This window comes from Musca domestica, unplaced genomic scaffold, assembly GCF_030504385.1.
Source record: "Musca domestica strain aabys unplaced genomic scaffold, Musca_domestica.polishedcontigs.V.1.1 75, whole genome shotgun sequence".
Lineage (NCBI taxonomy): Eukaryota > Metazoa > Arthropoda > Insecta > Diptera > Muscidae > Musca > Musca domestica.
The window spans coordinates 833,266-854,761 of record NW_026712393.1 but is presented as its reverse complement, the minus strand read 5'-3'; the positions used below and the strand labels follow the sequence as shown (position 1 = coordinate 854,761).

Genomic DNA, 21,496 nt, shown 5'->3' with positions numbered 1-21,496 from the left:
AGATACAAATATTAGGATCCGCAAAGTTGGAGCGAAATTAGATTATCCTTTATATTTCTGTGCAGTAAATTAACATTTTGTGGGGAAGGTACCAGGAGTGGGCCCTAAGTTTGACAAAAATCAATACTTCCTTCCTACCTGCATAGACAATTTACCGTCATAGGCTGTAGTACCCATTACGAACTTCAAATATGAAATTGGAAACAATTGCGGTGATTAATGAAGCTAAAATCATAAAAATACCGAATATCTGGAGGTATCGTTATAGGGGCAATACGAAGACGATGACCAATATAGTCCATGTACGAACTTGAGTATTTTGAGGAGTTACAAACAGAATGGCCCTCCACAGTATGACGGAGGGTGTAAAAACATTGAGAATTACGGCTAAAACATTAAAATACAAATATAGTTAATGAGGGTTATATATACTGCTTGGACCAGGGGCGAAGGATCCAACAGAAACTTCAAATTCAAACATTTCTATTGAAAATGTGGTTAACATAATCAAAATACTGAGATTCGGGATGTTCTACACGGAAATATGAACCTGTATAAACTTTTTTTGTCAGTAAACATGGTACCTATTGAGAACTCCAAATACCAAACATAAAATAATTGTAGTGGAAAAGATGCCAAAACAAAAATAATCGTGAGGTACCGCTATATGGGGCTATACCAAATCTATCTGCCAGAGAATGTGAGACCTAGTGCAACTATGCAACTATTCCGTTCAAAAATGTGTCTAAAACATCAAACTACCGAATATTATAGAGGTTTTTGCTGTTATGAAGGGACTATGCGAAAACATGAACTTAGATAATTAAGTATCTGCCATACAAGATGGGACTTAAAAAATAAATTTGGTAAAAATGGCGTTCAATAATGTGTCTAAAATCAATCAAATATCGGAAAGAACTGTCAAATGGTGTCTATATCATTTGAACCTAAATGGACAGTTCTTTGCAACAATATTCTGCCTGCTGCAAACGCAAATTGTCGATTTACAGCCATTTCGGTTGAAAAATATGACTAAAATCCGGAAAAGTACCATAATTTGAGTTGAAACTGTATAAATCGTGAACATACATCCCATTTTCAATATCGAAAATTTTACAGACCTACTTAATATCTGAGAATGACAAACTTAATATACTCTCCCTAATGTGGTGGAGTGCATAAAAAAGGATATGAGGAACCAAGCTTTATGAAAGACCGTATAAAAGACTGTTCTAAAAGCAAATAGATGAACGGCCTAGCTCCTCTTGAGGAAAGGAACGAGAAACATTAATCCGTTCAGTCGAACTACAGAAACTCCTTTGCTCTTTTATATTCGAAGCCAATCAGAAATGTTTTAGGTGTTTCTGCCTTTCTCCATCTCTTACTTTTATATTCTCATATCTATATTTTAACATTTTTAATCCTGTTCAAAAATCTCGGTAAAAACAAACGAAGTTGATAAGTTTTGGGCGAAATTGGTTGAGGTCCTAATTTCAAATATGATCAAAACTTGATGTAGTTCTTTTACTTGACCCATGTCAACATGGCATCGCAATTTCCTGCAGGGAAGCATCGACTTAGTATTATTTTGTCACCGCTTTTAATATATAAGAGGTGATGTTGTGTCGTTCTGGTATGCATTCCCAACTGTTTTTGACTTTTATTTGTTCTGAATACATTTTATAACAATATGCATTGTTTTTATAGAAAAAACATATTTTGTAATTGCCTCCTGTGAGGATTGAACTCACGACCCCTGGTTTACAAGACCAGTGCTCTGCCACTGAGCTAAAGAGGCTGACAAATTTCGGTCTCCGTAATAGTGAAATTAAATCTTTCAAAAAAAAAAAATAAATAAATAAATAAGTTAATAAATTCATAAATAATTTAAAATTTGTCTTTTAAAAATAAATAGGAATAACAAACTAGACTTGGAAAAATTTATTTACCAACATTCATGGATGTACGCAGAGCCCGGGTCCGCGCCGAAAATGTAACTTTTCCTACAAATTTTATACATTTTACAGGGAAAAGATATTTTCTTGATAGTTGGGTTAACCCAAAATGGTTTTGGAATGTATCCCCTTCAACTATCATACATTGAGAACATTATTATTTGAAAATCCTACATTTTTATAAATATACGGGGTTTTCTAAAAATAAATTGTAAGCTTGCCCCCTGTGAGGTTTGAACTCACGACCCCTGGTTTACGAGACCAGTGCTCTACCACTGAGCTAAAGGGGCTCCGGATTTGGATCAATTTAAGTCTAATGCCGCCATTTGGATATTATTTTGTTTTGGATAAATAATTAAATTATTAAAATTAATTTTAGAACACATTCATCAGAAAAGAATTGCAAAATACTTCCTCATTCCAAATAAACCTGTAACTATATGTGGTATCTTGTTTCCGCCCTCGTTTATCTTTTCATGATGATGACGACTTTTCCCTTTCCAATTATGGTTTTACATTTTAATTTGTTATTAAATTTTATAAATTATGTTGTGTAAAAATATGGATTTGAATTTGCCTCCTGTGAGGATTGAACTCACGACCCCTGGTTTACAAGACCAGTGCTCTGCCACTGAGCTAAAGAGGCGTTGTCGCGACTTTTCATAGATGCTCATTTGAAACTATGACACCTGTTCATTTCAATTCGGTCTTCAATATTTTCTGTTGTTCAAAGCTTGCTTTTAGTAGAAACAATCATGTTTGAACAAGTGTTTTAAAATAGATTTTATGATGTAGTAATTTATCTCAAAAAACAGTTAATTATCAATCGATTGTTCTGAAGATAACATTGTTTTGTTATCTTGGCATCGTTGGAAAAAAAAAAGACGCGTACAAAATGTGTCTAATTTTAGGGTCTTCGTCGAAAATTCAAAATTGTTTGGTCTGTGAAGAGACGTAACGTCATTCTCGTAAAGTTCTAAGATTTAATAGTTTTCTAATTTACACCCTGTACGCCCGCCGGTTAGAATCACGCTATAGTCAAAACAAATAATGATAGGAAACTAAAATCTGTCTTTTGTCTGCAGGCAGGTCAAGTTCGAAGATAGGCTATATCGGTGCACGATATCCCATACCTCTCGATATTCGTTATTTTGATGATTTTAACCACATTTTTTATGGAATTGTCTGAAATTCTACACAAGGAGTTCTCTCTGAGTAATCTACCTCCTGAAGGAGAATTGTCTGTATAGGTCTACGTTTTAGCATAGCACATATATACGCTACCCCGAGATATTCGGTATTTCCAGGATCGCGACATTTTTCACCGGAATTGCGTCAAACATCGTATTTAAAATTCGTAATGGGCACTACAATCTATGACGGAAAATTGTCTATGCAGGTCCACGTCTTAGTATAGCCCCCATACAACGGTACCATAGCTGTTTTTTTACTTGCTAAATCTATTTTCGAAGTTGAATATTCAAATTTGGAATTCGAAAATCTGAAATTTGACTTTAGTTTCCAACTTTACATCCCTAATAGGGATACATATATCGACTGAAAAATCGAGTTTTTGTAATCGACTTTGAAATTTTTGATTGACCTTTTTTTCAAACGCTCAAAAAATATGACACCATTAATGTGTTTTGAATTTTTATTGTTTGGAAAACAACAATAAAACTTCTAAGATCGGCCGGGCAGAACTTTTAATCCTCTACACCATTTTGAAGGATCTTGAAACTGTTCAATAAAATCCCCTCAAATGAAACCCCTTATATGGGAGATATAAGAAGGCATGGTCTATCATAAGTAATTGTTTGACATAGGCTGAAGTATCGATTCCGAGCTTCAAATACGAAATTTGAAAAAATTCCCATGAAAAATGCCGCTAAAATCATGAAAATGCCGAATATCGGGAGGTATCGTTATATGGTGGCTATACGAAAACGTGGACCTACATATGCGATTTTGTATCGTAGGCTGTAGGTCCCATTACGAACTTCAAACACAAAATTTGAAACAATTCCGGTACCAAATAAAACTAAAATCATAAAAATACCGAATAATGAGCGGTACCGTTATGTGGGGGCTATACGAAAACGTGGACCGACATGACTCATTTACAAACTTAACCTGCCTATGCCAAAATACACATGTGTGTGGACGGACACACAGACAGACGGTCATCGCTAAACCGACTTAGAATTCTTGGCTGATAAAAAATATAATACTTTGTTGGGTCTGACATGCGTATTTCGAGGAGTTACAAACGGAATGACAAAATTAATATACCCTCCATACTATGGTGGAGGGTATAAAAATAGCACAAGATCGAAAATATGTTTTCATCTAAACATCGAAAATTGTAAACCAAGATTAATGGACTTCGGGTTAAAAAGTCAAAATTGATTTTGAAGTGACTGGATGATATTGAAGGGCCGAAAAAGGTAATATTCTTAAAGTCCACTTTTGTATCCCTTCTAGATAATGTGTACATGTGTACGAATTAAGATTGTCTGACTAAACAGTTCGAATCAATTATCAAATATTATACGAATTAATTGTCAATCAACATTATCCTAATTTTGCGAATGTCACTTATCCAGATATCTTAAGATAATTTGATATATAAAATCGGACCCAATTTTACTGAACGTAACGGAATTTATCAGAACAATGTGAATTCACTAATTACATACGTACAAATTATGCAGCACATCCATCTCTGGGTAGTATATCAACGCATATTACTGTTTAAGTACTTAAACTCAATTTCTTTGTACAGCACACGGTTGCACATATACAAATTTGAGGGAACACTTTTATCCTCTTCTTTACCACTTTATTTGATTTTCAAAACTCATATCCCTTTTAATTTTAAATAACATCCTTTCAAATACAAAAACTATCTTTTGCCTCCTGTGAGGTTTGAACTCACGACCCCTGGTTTACGAGACCAGTGCTCTACCACTGAGCTAAAGAGGCCCTATGGCGACTTGGCTTTAATTTAAAGTCCGACATGCGAATTAAAATTTAAGAAAAAAAATAGGACAAAACAAATTATTCAAGACTTCAAACAAAATGTTTCGTTTTCTAATGATTGAGACACATACATAAAGTATCAAACTATAAAAGAATAAACAAACAAATAACTAAACACCTCTGTTTCATTAACAACGTTGCAAGCAAAACAATGTTTACAAATTGCGATAACATATGACGAAGAATAAACTATTAACAAATTAATATATTTTAATAAACAATAAATATCACAGAGTAACAATAGCAACTCCACATTATTCCCTAGTTATACTGCCAAAGGCCTCTTTAGCTCAGTGGCAGAGCACTGGTCTTGTAAACCAGGGGTCGTGAGTTCAATCCTCACAGGAGGCATATCACCATTTTCGTAAATACGTTTTTGTTTTTTCATTTTTGATACTGAAAATTCACTATTTTGTTAAAACACTAGCTTAAAGCTACCTTAAGTCCATTCCCCTTCTACTACTTTTGTAATAAAGATAAAGAATTTTTGTCACATTGTAAAAAGTTTGATAATGGTTACTAGCATTAACTAAAAATAATTAATTGTATTGCCTCCTGTGAGGATTGAACTCACGACCCCTGGTTTACAAGACCAGTGCTCTGCCACTGAGCTAAAGAGGCTATGTCGCGCTCTGGTCCAGGTTTAATTTTGATATTGGGGTCTGGGTGAAAAATAAAAAAGAAAGTCATAAATTAGTTTCAAATATTTATTTTAAATGGTTTCAAACCTAAAACACCTGTATCATTAGAAACCATTTGAAATTTAAATGTAACTTAACACTAGCTTACAACTTCCAACAGTTTATCACTTTATATAGTCTCCTCCATAAGATGGTGCGCACGATAACTATCGAAGGGAGTATCCGATTCGATCCAAACTTGGTATATCGTAATACTATTGTCAAACTTAGAACAAGTTCGGAGATGGGCAATATCGGTCCACTCCTTCTGGTACCTCCCCCACAAAATTTCAACATTTTCAAAGAAAATAATTTACTGCGCAGAAAGAGAATGAACAATCCGAATTTGCTCCAAATTTTGAAAATCCTAATATTTACATTAGGGTTAGTTTACCTCTTCAAAAGGAGTCAAATTTTTGAATAATTCTAACTCTTATAAAATGTGATGTAAATGTCTGATTTTCTTCAAATTACACACATCACAATTTATTCATAAAAGGTCTCGTGTGAAGATGGAATATTATCGGTCCACTCCTTCTGGATGTTCATGGAGCTCATAAAACACTAAATTAACATCCGATTCAATTCAGACTTGGCACATCTCAATATTTCCATTAGCACAAGATCTGTTATAAAGATGGTAGATATCGGACCATTCCTTCTGGAACCTTTCCCACAACGGGTCAAAGTTTTGAAAAACCGAAACGATTATTAAATCCAAAATAAGTATCCGGTTCCCTTCAAATTACACAATATTTTTATAAACCCAAGATCTGGTGTGAAGATGGAATATATCGATCCACTCTTCCTGGTACATCCCCCACAATGGGTCAAAATTTTGTATAATCATGAAGCTCATAAAACGCGAAATTAATTTCTGATACCATTCAGACTTGGCACATTTCAATATTTCGATCAACAAAAGATCTGCTGTAACGAAATTTTGGAAAACAAACTCTCAAAGAAACGGAAATAAGTATCGAACTCTCTTCAATTAAAATTAGTTGTGAAGATGATATATACAAATTAATATAACTATATATTTATCTTAACCAGAAATCTGATATGAATATGTACTTCATCGGAATACTGGAATGTGGACCCATATGTTCCATTTTTAATACTAAACGTTCTATGGGTAATGTAAATGTCTGGGCAAAATTTCAGATCGATAGAATGCTTCCCTGAATTAATCTCCGTTTTGGGGATCTCACCCACTGTGACCCAACCTAGGGATGATCCTTGGTGCAGATTTAGGCACATATCTTGTTTGTTTCTCTTTCGAAACAAGCTTGATAGCCTCTACTAGAGTTGCGTCAACAACAACACCTCAAAATATACATTTTAGACCCCACAAAGTATATATATTCTTGATCAGCATAAAATTCTATGTCGATTTAGCTATATCCGTCCGTCTATCCGTCTGTGAAAATCACTCTAGTTTCCGAACGAAATTAAGTAGATTGATAAAATTTTACTCAACTGTATATTATATCTACAGGACTTTTGGTATTGAATATGGGCCACGTAGGTCCACGTTTTTGTATAGCCCCAATATAACGGTACCTCCCTATATTCGGTATTTTGATGATTTCAGCGACATTATTCACCGGAATTGTTTCAAATTAAGTAGTTGAAGTTCGTAATGGATACTACAGCCTAAGACAGAAAATGGTCTGTGCATGTTCACGCCTTCATATAGCCCCAAATAAGCTCTCGATATCCGGTATTTTGATGATTTTAGCGACATTATTCAGCGGAATCGTTTCAAATTTGGTATTTGAAGTTCGTAAGGGATACTACAGACTAAGAGAGAAAATTGTGTGTGTAGGTCCACGTCTTCATATAGCCCTAATATAACGGTACCTTCCGATATTCGGTATTTTGATGATTTTAGCTACATTATTTACATAATCTTTTTTAAAGTTTCGAATTTGAATATTTTAATGGCTTATGACAAAAATTGCCTGTGCAGGTCCATGTCGCCGTTTAGACCCTAATATTACGGCTCCATTTGATACTTTTAAGATTTTAACAGAATTTTTAACGGATTTTATTATTTTGAAATTGCTAAATTCTTTTCAAAGTTCGGCCCAGTAGAACTTACAGCTATTTTACTTGTTTTGTTCTATTTTGTATTTAAAAATATAAATTAAAAAAAAAAAATAAATTGTTTAGTGATTACAAAAGCTAAATTCAACGACTGAACGAAAATGAAGTAGGTGAACGACCTGGCTCCTCTTGATAAGCAGATGCAGAAAGATAAATCCACTCATTAAACTAGATTGTCCAACTCTGGCATCTACAAGTTTTATTTGTAAAACATTGTTACATACACATACCAAAAATTGTAATTAATTATATAAAAACTAAATGGTTACGGAGTATGGTTTTTTACAATCATTAAATTTGATTGACTGTTGGTTTAACTCATTTTCAGAGATAATTTCATTTTCAATGATAATAACAAGGTGTTCCTGCCAATTTTAAAACCCTATTGACCCTAAATACCATATGTCTAAATTTCTTTACACATGGTTGGATTGAAAACCATAATAAAATTATTGATTGGCTGCCTCCTGTGAGGATTGAACTCACGACCCCTGGTTTACAAGACCAGTGCTCTGCCACTGAGCTAAAGAGGCTTCGAAATTGCCGTGAAAATATTAAAACTCCGAAACGAAAGTTATACTTATTTTTATTAAAAAATACGACTTTATGAATTTTTAAGACAACTTTCTAAATCAATATCTTTACAAATAAAAATATATTTCTGTTTGATACCATTTACAAATTATATATTCCATATTAAGGCCCGTCTTAATCAATATCAACAAAACCAACTAAATTAAGTTACAAAATAAAATTTTTAATAAAATAAATTTTAACAAAATTTCGAGTTTCCAATTTTGGTCATTTGCCTCCTGTGAGGATTGAACTCACGACCCCTGGTTTACAAGACCAGTGCTCTGCCACTGAGCTAAAGAGGCATACAAATGATTTTTACCAAATTGTCTACACAAACATCATGAAAAGCGTTAAGAACTTTTATTCATTCTATTTGTTTTGGCTTATTCTTTGCATGGAAACGACACACACACACAATGTTATTCCAACAGAATGTTAAATTCGCGTACTCTCTTTGCAGTCAACTTTTCACAACATTTGATTTCTCTTTAGTCTGATTTATAAGAGAATTTTTATGTTATGACGCAAACACACACACTCTGTTATGGACTTGGCTAATTGAGTTGCTATTTTTTGCTGAAAAGTATAAAAATGAATGAATTTTATATATGTAGAGATATGCCATTGAATATGATTGTGTATACATATCTACATACACTTTTACATAAATATGAATGTACTTTCTGTGTTTTGTGTTGAAAGTACAAATGGGGCGCTTTTGTTTGCTTAGATTTGTTTTATTATAGGTAGGTATCTATGAGGAATAATATTTCGTTCTTTTAAGTCAATACTGGCTACCATATTTGCGAAAAAGTTTTCATTTACATAAAGCCGGATTTTAATCTATTTTAAAATTAATGAGTCCCGTTTAATCAAATTTTTCAATCCAGTTCCAGCCGTTCAAAACACTGACTTATCTACCGTAGTCGGACACCTGAGCATGATAGAAGACCCAAAAAGAGAAGACACGTATGGCTCGCCGTTTTCCCCTATCTCCAACAATTTTTCATGTTATAGGATTCCGAGTATTTGGGACCTTGATGTCCAAAGAAATCATTTCGTCAGGTTCATATCTTGTGAACCATTTAGACTCTCTGAGACAAAGTTATAGCTATTGTCATAGAGAGCAAATATTGTGAACACACGAAATCAATAAAACTTTATCTTCAATGTCAAAATTTTCAAAGCTCAAGGACGGGTTTTTATTTTGAGAAACCAAATTGCTACAAATTCCAAAAAAAAAAAAAAAAAAAAAAAAAAAAACAAGTCAAAAAATTTCAGTCGGTTTTGCCGACAGAATATACAAAATATATTTTGACTCCTGTAATGATTATTCAATTTTTGACCCTCTATGGAGTAGATTTCGAAGGAATGGTCCAATATTGTCCATTTCGCATCGGACCTAAATAAATATGATATTAATATTGCGACGAGCCAGGTTTGAACTACATATATTGGCTACATCCTTCACTTGATGCGGGAGGTACCAGATATAGTCGCTTGAAGTATTCCATTTTCATACTTCATCTAATACAGATAAAAATATTGTATGGTCAAAATTACAAGAAAATCGAAATTTACATTCAATTGTGAAAGTGAAATCAAAAATTCCGATCAATTCCGTATTCATCTCAGGTTTCTCGTTGAGAGTTGTAAAGAATCGCTGACATGTTTCGCAAGTTATGACAGATAAAAGTATTGAAAATTGTGACCCTTTGTGGGTAAGGGGTTGGCAGATATATACCATCTTCACAAGAGCTCATGTGTTAGCAAAACTGTTAGCATGTGTGATATTTGAAGGGAGTTGGATGCTTATTTCACTTTTTTGAGCGGTTTGTTTTGCAAAATTTTAAACCCTATGTGGGGGAGGTACCAGAAGGAAATGTCCTATGTCTACCATCTTCATAACAGATATTGTGCTAATGGAAATATTGAGTGGAATCGGATGTTAATTTCGCGTTTTATGAGCTTCATGGATATTCAACATTTTGACCAATTGTGAGGTAGGTACCAGAAGAAGTGGACCAATATATCCCATCTTCAAAGCAGGTCTTGTATTAATGTAAATAATGGAATGGGTGAACTATGAAGAAAATCGGCTGCTTATTTCGGATTTTATAACCGTTTTGGTTATTCAAAATGTTGACCTATTGCAGGGGATGTACCAGAAGAAATGGACCGATCTCCACGATCTCCATAACAGATCTTGTGTTCATAGAAATTTGAGATATACCGTGTTTGAATGGAAACGCATGTTAATTTCGCGTTTTATGACCTTCATGGGTATTCAAAATTTTGACCTTTTGTTTGAGAGGTAACTGAAGTAGTTGACCGATATATCCCATCTTCACAGAAGATCTTCTGTTAGTAGAAACAATGACATGTGTGAAATATGAAGAGAACCGGATGCTTATTTTATGATATATTGATATATGCCAAGTTAGAATGGAATTGGATGTTAATTTAGCGTTTTATGAGCTTCGTGGATATTCAAAAAGTTGACCTCTTATGGGGGGGGGGGGGGGTGGTTACGAGAAAAAGTGGACCGATCCCATCCCATTTTTACAGCAGATCTTATCTTGCGAAATATTGTAATGTGTGAAATTTGAAGACAACCGGACTCTTATGTCACATTTTATAAAAGTTATAATTATTAAAAATATTGACCCTTTGTGGGGGAGGTACTTGATGGAGTGGTCGCACTTGACCTAGCACTGATACAAATATTGGGATTTGCAGAGTTGGAGCAAAATAGGATTGTCTTTTCTCTTTCTGTGCAGTAAAATATTTTTTTTTTTTTTTTTTTTGAAAATTTGGACCTTTTTTGGGGGAGGCACCAGAAGGAGTGGATCGATACTGTCCATCTCCGAACTCGATTAAAGTTTGACAATAGTACGTTGTACCAAGTTTGGATCAAATCGGATACTCTCTTCAAGAGTTATCGTGCGCACCAGCCGGACGGACGGACATCGCTAGATCGACTCCAAATATCCAGAAACGGATTTGGTTCAAAGAGACCTAGGGTCTAAGATCGTTATTTCGATGAGGCACGTTTTGGTCCTATCAAATGATATATACAATCTATATCCACATGGCTGAGTAATTTCTGAAGCATACGAACTTTCTAGGAACGGTTTTTATACCCTCCACCATACATAGTATGGAGGGTATATAAAGTTTTACATTCCGTTTGTAACTCTTCGAAATAAGTATTTAGACCACACAACGTATATACATATGTATTAATCTGAATATAATTCTATGTCGATTCAGTCATGTCCGTCTGGAAATCACTCCGAACGGTTGATACAAGTCTACTGAGATGCATTTGAAGTCCATAGAATTTCTGGTATTGAAAATGGGACATATAGGTCCACATTTTGGTATATAGCTCCCATATAACTGTACCGAAAGATTTAAGTTTTTTTGAATGAGTTCGTCACAGTTTTAACCCGATATTGCTGTAAATTAGCAGTTCAAGTTCTTATTATGTAAGAAGCTTCGTGGCATGGCACTGTCAAAATAGTCCGCCTACTGCACCCCCAATTATTCAGTATTTTTATGATTTGTATCACACTTTTTACCGGAACTTCCTAAAAGGAACTACAGCTGGTCTATGCTGGTCCACGGATTCGTATAGCTCCTTTTTTAACAGAACCAAACTATATTTGGTATTTTAATTATTTTAGCGACAATATTCATCAGAATTGTTTCTGAGTCTTCGTAAAGGCCCATATTTCGGTACCTTCTAATATTCGAATGGAGACATTATTTCAAGTTTCTCACTTGAATATTGTAAGGGCCTAAAAAAATTTCTATGCAGGTCCACACCTTTGTATAGGCCCCAATATAACAGCAACATTTTTATGTTTTTAGCAGAATTTTTCAACGTATTTTTTTTTTTTTTTTGTTTGAAAATTTGCAAATTCCTTCTAAATGGTGGGGGCATTCAAAGTGTGACGCGGCTAAATTTCCTGATTTTTACTTGTTAGAAGTAAAAATGCAAATCTAATTTTGGGGGAATTGATGTTGTCATTACCTTGGAGTAGAATATCTCAAAGTAAATTTCCCCTCTATTTATCATTTTCAATTTTTATCCACTGAAATGCTATGCTGAAATTGTCACCTTTACCATTTAACAATTTTCAGCCCAATTAAAAAAAGACGGAAAAAATGTCGCAAACAAAGCGGTGGATGTGAAACTTTTGACGCCGATGTCTTCCAAACGTGACAAAAGCCATTAATTTTATTAAACGACGACAGCATTGTTTCTGCACCTGTTTACACGCTTTTCGATCGATCGATGGATGGATGTGCGCAGCGCTACTACCTTTCTAGTTCGGTTGCTGTTGCTGGTCGGAAGCTGGTTCGCTTCGGTTTGGTTGTTATTGCAAATTAATGACATTATCAATTTATTAAAATTCCTAAATAAAAATTCAATAAAAATGCTTTTCCGTCTTCAAAGTCAGAGCGAATACAAAAACATTGCCTTGCTCACTCTCCCGGTTATGGTTGCAGTTACTCGGGCTGCACTTTTTATTATTTTGTTGGCAGGCAGCATTGAAAGAAGCATCATCTGGCGTTGAATGCCTCCCAACAGAAAAGCAACAACAACAGTAAGTATTGCAATACGAAGCAAAAAAACTCTAAACAAGTTGCAGACATTTGTTGAAGGTACAGAGTTGGATGTTTGGATGAAAAGAGCCCAGGCAGTCATACATTTTAAAACTGGCACTCGATGAAAAGCCTACCTCCGACCAGCCAGCTGCATATTGAGAATGAAATATTCTGGTATTGCACGAGTTGCACAAAAGTTTGTGCATCGATGGTCCATATGTGTGTAAATTTGTATCGGATCAGACAGATAGTTGAAGTATGTATACTGAGGTCGGTGTGTAAAGAATATCGGGTGTGGTATGAAAGTTAAGAGAAATAAAATTCGAAGAGTGACAGTACGTTTTCCGACATATACAGGGTGAGATAAAAATCTGCAACAAAGCCAAACGCCATAATTTTTACATTTTTTTATTTCTACTGAATGAAAGCAAAAAATGTCCAAAATAGCATCAAATTTTAGAATAAGTTTATATTTGTTCGAATTGGTCATCTTTGGCAATTATGGAATTATGACCTTTAAACGGCCAATGAAACCGTCACACGCTGCCCGAATATTACTCTGCGGTATTTTGGCCCATTCCCGGTGAAGCGCTTGCTTGAGGTGGTCGACACTTTGGTATTTTTAAGTGCCGACCTTGCTTTCCAAATTCCCCAGACACAATAGTGCAACGGATTGGTATCCGGAGATTTTGGTGACCATTGTGCGCTGGAAATAAAGCGAGGAACCTCATTTTGTAACCATTCTTGGGTGGCGCCTATTGAATGCGATGGTGCTGAGTCCTGTTGGAATGTCCAAGGTCTGCGGCGAAAATGTTTGCGTGCCCAGAATATTTTCGCGATAATATTCGGCATTTATTCTGATGCCACGGTCGATTAATACCAGCTCTTTGGCAAGTAAACACGATCATTTTGTTTGTTTACAAACTGCTGGACAACGAATGTTTTCTCATCGGAGAAAACTAAATTCGGCAGTTCACCACTTACGGCCAAGCGAAGCAACTCTTTAGGTCTTTTGAATTTATTATTTTTCTGTTGCGGTGTAAGTTCTTTCACTTTTTGCAATTTCAATGGATTTACCCCGAGCTCACTGGAATAATTTTAACAGCTGTCGGACGAGTGGCTTAGAAATGACAGCAGTCTGAAGTTGGTTGCAGTTTTTTCATCTCACCCTGTATACCCTCACCCAGAAAGATCAGTCGAAAGAATCAAAATTCCACCCATTGTAGCGGCTTTATTCCAGCGGTATTTTCTACGGAATTTTGTTGGAAATGTTTCAAGTATTTCAAATGGCGGAGGGTATTAAAAGTTCGGCCCGGCTGAACTTAGCTGCTTTTTTGCTTGTTAGTACTCAAAATGCACAATTTGTTCAGTTTGACAAACATTTTTTATAAAATCTTCATAGATTGTATTACTCAAGTTTTTCCATTTTCGGTCAATTTAAGAGGAAAATGTTTACCTTTAACACTAAAAAGTCTTCAAAATCTTTTATTTTGAGGTTTACCAAAATAAAGACAGTGAGTTTTGAATGAAAACATGGGATAACTTTTATATTGAGCCTAAGATTTTAGTAAAGCAACTCTAATGTTGTACATGGCGCCCAACGTGGAGACAAAACTATTAAATTTTTAAGAATAACTTTTGGCAGTCCCTAAATTTATTAATAATATTGGGTTCATGGCGCCCAACGTAAGGTATTAATATACTAATTAGTTGTGATTTCATGGCGCGCAACGTGGTGGACTGTAGAGTTGTACTTAGCTCTTTGGGCTCTATTCAATCGATATAAATATCAAAAAAAAAAGAGAAGAAAAAAAAAGAAATAAAACCAGTAAAGAAAAATCAAAAGTCGGGCAGGCCGACTATATGATACCCTACACCACTGTGCATATTTAGTAGAGCTTCTGTATCAAAAGAATTTATTTGAAGTTGATTATACCGCCTATCAACAATTGGCTTTAGAGCAGTTATTGATTTGTTTCAGAGGGAACTAATATATGATAGGCATATCTAATTCCGAAATTGTCATTCTTTTATACCAAATATCTTTTATACCAAATAACTATATATATTGCTATAGGCTACATCAAATCACTTCGAGAAGGGCTATATTAAAAAAAAAAAAAAAAATATATATATATATATATATATATATATATATATATATATATATATATATATATATATATATATATATATATATACCGAACCGAATCCTACAAAATAGATTTAGTACGTTTCCGAAATTCACTCCATTTGGGCAGATTAAGGATGTATATGAGAGCTATATCCAAATCTAAGCCGATCTCGATACAATTTGGCAGAGGTATTTCTGGGCAGTACATCATATCTAGTACCAAACATCACTGTTGTCGAATGCATAGTACGAATGTGAGGGACTTAAACACCAAATCTGATGATATATATATATATATATATATATATATATATATATATATATATATATGTGGGAGCTATATCTGAACCGAATTTCTCCAAATTTTATGTACTTGCTTCTAGACTGAATTCGGTCGGATGTAGCAAAATTCAGGACTTCTGTACTTCTTGTACTTTTATAGAGTGCGTTTCTAACCAATAACTTCTTTCTCTCAACAACAGACACCAACAGTGACGTCCATTCAAATTTCAGGATTTCTACTCTAGCTCTTCACCTAATACCAAATTAATGGCATTCAGTTCGTTTCGTACAGCTAATGGACGCATTTTCGAAACAATCTCCATGTATCAATCTTAGATACCAACATCAAATTTCGACTTTTCAGCTCTGTAATTTCCCCCATTGACAAATTTAGTACCATTTAGTACTTTTCGTACAAATATAGGACGCATCTCCAGAACCACCTCACTATTTCAATCCCAGAAACTTCATTAACTGATTTCTGGATTCCAGCTCTATCACTTCACCCAACATCACATTTAGTTCAATTTAGTACTTTTCGTACAAATATAGGACGAATTTCCAAACCCACCTCCACATCTTGTTTTCAACAGTGATATCTATATCAAATATTAGGATAAAAGCCTTAACCCTTCACCCATTGCCCAATTTAGTACCAATTAGTACTTTTTTTAAAACTAAAACTTTTTTGAAATCAACTCTATGTGTCACTCTCAAATACCAACAGAGATCTAAATATCAAATTTCGGGATTCTATTTCTTCTCTATTCTCTATTCCTTCACCCAATACCGAATATAGTACTATTTAGTACTTTTTGCATAAATATAGGACTCATTTCCAAACTACCGCAAAATCTCAAAAACAGATGCCATCAGTAATCTAGACATCAAATTTCTGAATTGTATCTCCATCTATTTACCCAATACCAATATACCAATATATTACCATTCAGTATTTTTCGTACAATTATAATAAACATTTCCGAAACCACCTCCAGGCTACACATGAACAGCTACGCTAATTTTCTACTTGTTGTACGTTTATAGTACGCATTTCCGAAATCAGCTCCTTATCTCATATACAGGCACCAACAGTGACCTCCATATCAAAATTCAGCATTTAAGCTCTATATCTTTACCAAATTCCAAATTTGATACTATTTAGTACTTTTCGAACGACTATGGTACACATCTCTACAACCATCATGATATCTCAGTCCCAGCTGTCAACAAAGACCTGATTATCAAATTTCGTGGTTCTTGCTCTAATCCTTCACCCGATACCCAAACATAGTACCATTTAGTACTTTTCGTACAAATATAGGACGCATGTTCCAACCACATAAGTACAAATTTCTAAAGCTTCCAACATACACAAATCCTACTCTCCCACAGTAATCTTATTTAAATTTTTCAGGATACCAGCTCTATTGGTTCACCTAAATCCAAATTGCACCACATATAGTGCTATTTAGTACTTTTCGTACATTTGCAGTACATAAACCTACCTCTTTATAACAATACCTATCACCAACAGGGATCCTAATACCAAAACCTTTGAAATTCTCGCTTTATTCGTTCAGCCTAAACCTAACTGTTCCAAAATAAATACCATTCAATACAGTTCCCTCACTTAGTACACCATTTTCCGAAACCATTTTCATATACCAAACTTACTTTCGAACCTTGATTCTCATACCACATTTCAAGTTTTTAGCTCCGTCTGTTCAAATAATACCAAATGGTATCATTTTATAAGTTTAGTACCATTTTACAACTGTTCGTAATCTTAAAATTCGAATTTCCAAAAAACCATTTGGTGCATCTATCCTGCACTACTTCAGAGTCGCTCATTACAAATTTCAGAATTCCAGCTCCATCGGTTCATCACAATTTAAATTTGTAACAAATTTAGTACCATTTGATACACATAAGTACGAATATCCAAAGTTTCTTATATATCCCAATCCTACACTCTGACAGTAATCTTATTTCCAATTTTCCAAGTATAGCAGCTCTTTTGGCTCACCCAAATCCAAATTGTACCAAATATAGTACTATTTAGTACTTTTCGTGAGCTTGTAGTACACATTTCCAAAACCTACATCTTTATAGCAAAACGTATCACTAACAAAACTTCGAATTTCCAGCAAACAAAGTTTTTACCTCTGTCTGTTCACATAATACCCAATGGAACCCTTCTAGAAGTTTAGTACCATTTTAGAACTTTTCGTAACCTTAGAGTTCGAATTTCCAATAACCCTTTGTTGCACTCCATCAATGGCTCTCACTCCAATTTGTACCATTTGGTACACATAAGTACGAATTTCCAAAGCTCCCTACGTAATCCCAATTTCAGTCCTACAATGCGATAATATTTTTATTTCCAAAATACAGGATTCCAAACCTGTTGCTTCGCTCAAACACAAATTGTACTTTATGTAGTAGTGAAACTACATTCATATCCCAATCCTATATTACGTTAGTAATCTTATTTGCAATTTTGAGAATACCAGTTCTATTGGTTCACACAAATCCAAAATATACCAAATTTGGTATCAATTATTATACTTAAGTAGAAATTTTTCTAACAGTACAGTCTAATAGAAATCTTATTTCCAAATTTCAGGATTCCAACTCTACCGGTTCTCCCAAAATTTAAACTGTCCCACAGTACACATAAGTACATACCTCAGTCCTACAGTGCATTAGTAATCTTATTTCTTAATTTTCAGGATTCCAACTCTATTGGTTCTCCCAAAATTTAAATTTTACCAAATTTAGTACCATTTAGTACACATAGGTACGAATTTCGAAAACTACTTACATTCCTCTGTCTTAGTATGCAATGGTAATCTTTGTTCTAAATTTCAAAATTCACCCAAATCGAAATCGTACAAAATTTAGTACCATTTAGTACTTTTCGTGCACATAATATACAAATTTCGGAAACTTCCTTCATATCCCAATCCTACACTCCACCAGTAATGTTAATTTCAAATTTCAGGACTTCCACTCCATACGTTCCTCCAAATTCTAATTGTACTAAATTTTGTACCGTTTAATACTTTTCGTGTCCACACTTCCTAAACTACCTCTTTACATTGACTCTACTCCTCATCCTTGGTTCGAATTTCCATACCAAATTTCAAGTTTTTATCTCTAACCGCTCTCATGTTACGAAATGGTACCAAATGTAGTACATGTTAGTACTTTCGGTACACTTATAGAGCGAATTTCCAAAAACCCTTTGCATCATCTATCATACACTTCATCAGTGACCCTTATTCCAAATTTAAGAGTTCTAGCACTACTGCTTCCTCAATTACAGAGGGTACCATATATAGAACCTTATAATACTTTTCGTACCGATTTAGGTCTCATTTTCTCCTGTAGCTGAAGTAAAATTTATGAATGTAGATCTGATGTTAGATTTCTAATTTTTGTAGTTAACAAAAATTCGCCCTTAACTTATCATACCGAATTAAGATCTCTCAGAACCACAACTTCCAACAGATGTGCTCAAGTAGAATTGCACATATGCAAGCCAGATCTCCAAGCACAGAATATATTAGGTTAGGACAACACTCATACATACATGTATGTTAACGACACATTTGTCCATTGTGGCATCATGGAGAATACATACAAACATACGCACATCTTCATGGTGCAGCAAAAGCAAAAGAAGAAGGAGAACCAGCCAACAACAACAGAACTAAGTGGGTCCATCGTATGGAGTTCGCTGCTACGTTTCCCTGACAAACGAAAAACTATAAAACACTTCACTTTACAGTAGCTTTCGACAGGCATGCAACATTTAGTTGCATGTTGTAGCAAATGTGTGTGTGTGTGCATGCCGCCACTGTTCACAACACCTCAACGGCGATTTGTGGCGCTGCTGCCCCTGCTGCTGCTGCTATTGCTGTTGGTTGTTCGTGTCGTCAACAGCAAAAAAAGTAAAAGCAACATTTACTATTTTCCTATGCTAGACGAACAGCAATTTTAGCAACATCTTCTAATCGCTTGCAACATTTTTTCTAACATTTTCCATCCGCCGCGAAGCAGCATCTAATGATGGCGCTTTTCCAACAGCCATTAACTTAGCCAGTTCCTCCAGTTTCTCTAAGCATCCTTTTTCGCTGAGATGATGTTTTTACGCCCTCACCTAAGACGGTCTAGCGCTAAAGGACACCGCCATTGGGACGACACTGCATCTTGGCGTGGTGGTGGCAACGTTGCCATAGGAAAATGTGTTGCAAAGGGCGGAACTGTTGTTGTTTAGTGCCACCAAATACCAGGCTCTCAAAATGAGAACGGCAGGCGTTTTAAAAGACATTGGCTAGGTGGATGGGCCCGAAAGAAATTCGCCATGGAATTCCGTTGCTTTCAGTCAGTCATCCAGCCAGTCAGTCATGAGTGTATCCTTAGTTGCGTGTTAACTTACCATCATCGTCATGGTTGTTGTTGTTGTTGTGTTTTGCCATGTACAAGAAGTCCCATCGTCTGGTGTACTTTGTACGCATACACCGGATGGCTACAGCCACCACAGCCACGACGAGAAATACACAACACGGTTATGCTTCTGCAACACACGGGGCTATATGGTGGCTGTTGGTGTTGTTGGCTGGCTGCCTGCCTGCCTGCCTGCCCGATTTCCATTCCTTTTTTGTGTGGCATTCAGTTTGCTGTTTGCCTTTTCTTTGTAGCTGTTAAAAGGAGTCAGCAGCCAGAAGAGGAAGAAACCCTAAATAACATTCACTGGCTCTTTCACGCTAAGGGCATGAAACTGGAACTACAGCTACTATCCAGCCATTCAGCCAGTTTCAACAGGGCCGCCGCTCTCGGTCTCCATTGTAGCTGTAAAGCTGAAGGGAATTTTTGCTGCAGTAATGGAACAATCCAGTAAAACCGGTTGACTGTTACTGTGGCCAAAAAGCAAAAAAAAAAAAAAAAACGGAATATCTACCATCACCACCACCACCGAACAAATAGTACCAACTACACTCATGGTGTTGCTATGCCATAGGTTATGAAGCTGTTGTAGCCAACAGCACGGCACCATCATCAACTGGCAGTATTACTCAAAAAAAAAAAAAAAAAAAAAAAAAGTAGTGCAAAAGTAATGCGGACACTATGCGGAGCGTTCCAATCATAATTTTTTTAAGGGGTGCCAAAAAAGCTATATTTTACTATAATTCGAACTAAAAGGTACTTTTTGGACTAAATTTTTCACATTTCGCATATGGGTCACTATTGATATGAGATATGGGAAAATGTGATATTTTTTTTTTAAATCGTACTAAAAAAGGTACTAAAAAGTTCCCCAGACAGTGGGTTCCTGGACTAAAATGCTACAGTTTTAAGGATAGAACTTCAAATTTCGCATGTACGTCACTGTTGATATAAGACAGTATACTTGTTGGTGTTTTTTTTGGAAATTCGTACCAATGAGGTACTAAAAAGTACTAAAAAATGTGTTTTGGGCGCTACACATGTAAGGTCCGAATCTAGAAATTGAATTACCATTCGTGTGAGTCATAAGACTGACTGACGCCCAGAAAACACGGTTGAAGCTAGAATCTTGAAATCTTAAGTAAGGGTTGTAATCCTGTTTCGAAGGGGGTCATATAACGCTGGGTTTTTGTAAATTCGTACTAGAACGATACAAAAAGTATTAAAAGGTACTAAATGTGTTACTCTTTGTATTTGAGGAAGCAATAGCGGTAGAACTCTTAAATTTGAATTGAGGGTCACTGATGGAGTGTATGACAGATGTACCAAAAGGTATTTGGAAATTCGCACTATAAGTGTACGAAAAGTACTAAAGAGTTCTAGATTTGGTACCATTTCGTAAGAGATAAAAACTTGAAATTCGGAATGGAAATCATGGATGTCGATGTAAGGAAGGAGATTGTTTTGGAAGAGTGTACTCATGTATACGAAAGTACTAAACGGTACTAAATTTAGGACAATTTGAATTTGGAGGAACACATGTAGCTGGAATCCTGACATTTGAAATAAACATTACTGGCGGAGTTTAGGATTGGGGTATGGAGGAAGTTTTCGAATATTGTGCTTATGTGCACGAAAAGTAC

General features: G+C 35.2%; 1 protein-coding gene and 8 non-coding genes across 9 annotated transcripts in view; 2 read left to right on the top strand and 7 right to left on the bottom strand.

The window, feature by feature from the left end:
- LOC131806386 (neurogenic protein mastermind-like) overlaps nt 1-21,496 on the top strand; it is a 418,316-nt gene that overhangs the window by 61,626 nt on the left and 335,194 nt on the right. The window lies entirely within an intron of this gene.
- TRNAT-UGU (transfer RNA threonine (anticodon UGU)) lies at nt 1,727-1,798 on the bottom strand. The gene has a single exon. It is a non-coding gene; the product is annotated as a tRNA-Thr (tRNA).
- On the bottom strand, nt 2,174-2,245 carry TRNAT-CGU (transfer RNA threonine (anticodon CGU)). The gene has a single exon. It is a non-coding gene; the product is annotated as a tRNA-Thr (tRNA).
- Nucleotides 2,530-2,601, bottom strand: TRNAT-UGU (transfer RNA threonine (anticodon UGU)). The gene has a single exon. It is a non-coding gene; the product is annotated as a tRNA-Thr (tRNA).
- TRNAT-CGU (transfer RNA threonine (anticodon CGU)) lies at nt 4,869-4,940 on the bottom strand. The gene has a single exon. It is a non-coding gene; the product is annotated as a tRNA-Thr (tRNA).
- On the top strand, nt 5,277-5,348 carry TRNAT-UGU (transfer RNA threonine (anticodon UGU)). Its single transcript has one exon. It is a non-coding gene; the product is annotated as a tRNA-Thr (tRNA).
- TRNAT-UGU (transfer RNA threonine (anticodon UGU)) lies at nt 5,547-5,618 on the bottom strand. Its single transcript has one exon. It is a non-coding gene; the product is annotated as a tRNA-Thr (tRNA).
- Nucleotides 8,251-8,322, bottom strand: TRNAT-UGU (transfer RNA threonine (anticodon UGU)). The gene has a single exon. It is a non-coding gene; the product is annotated as a tRNA-Thr (tRNA).
- Nucleotides 8,596-8,667, bottom strand: TRNAT-UGU (transfer RNA threonine (anticodon UGU)). Its single transcript has one exon. It is a non-coding gene; the product is annotated as a tRNA-Thr (tRNA).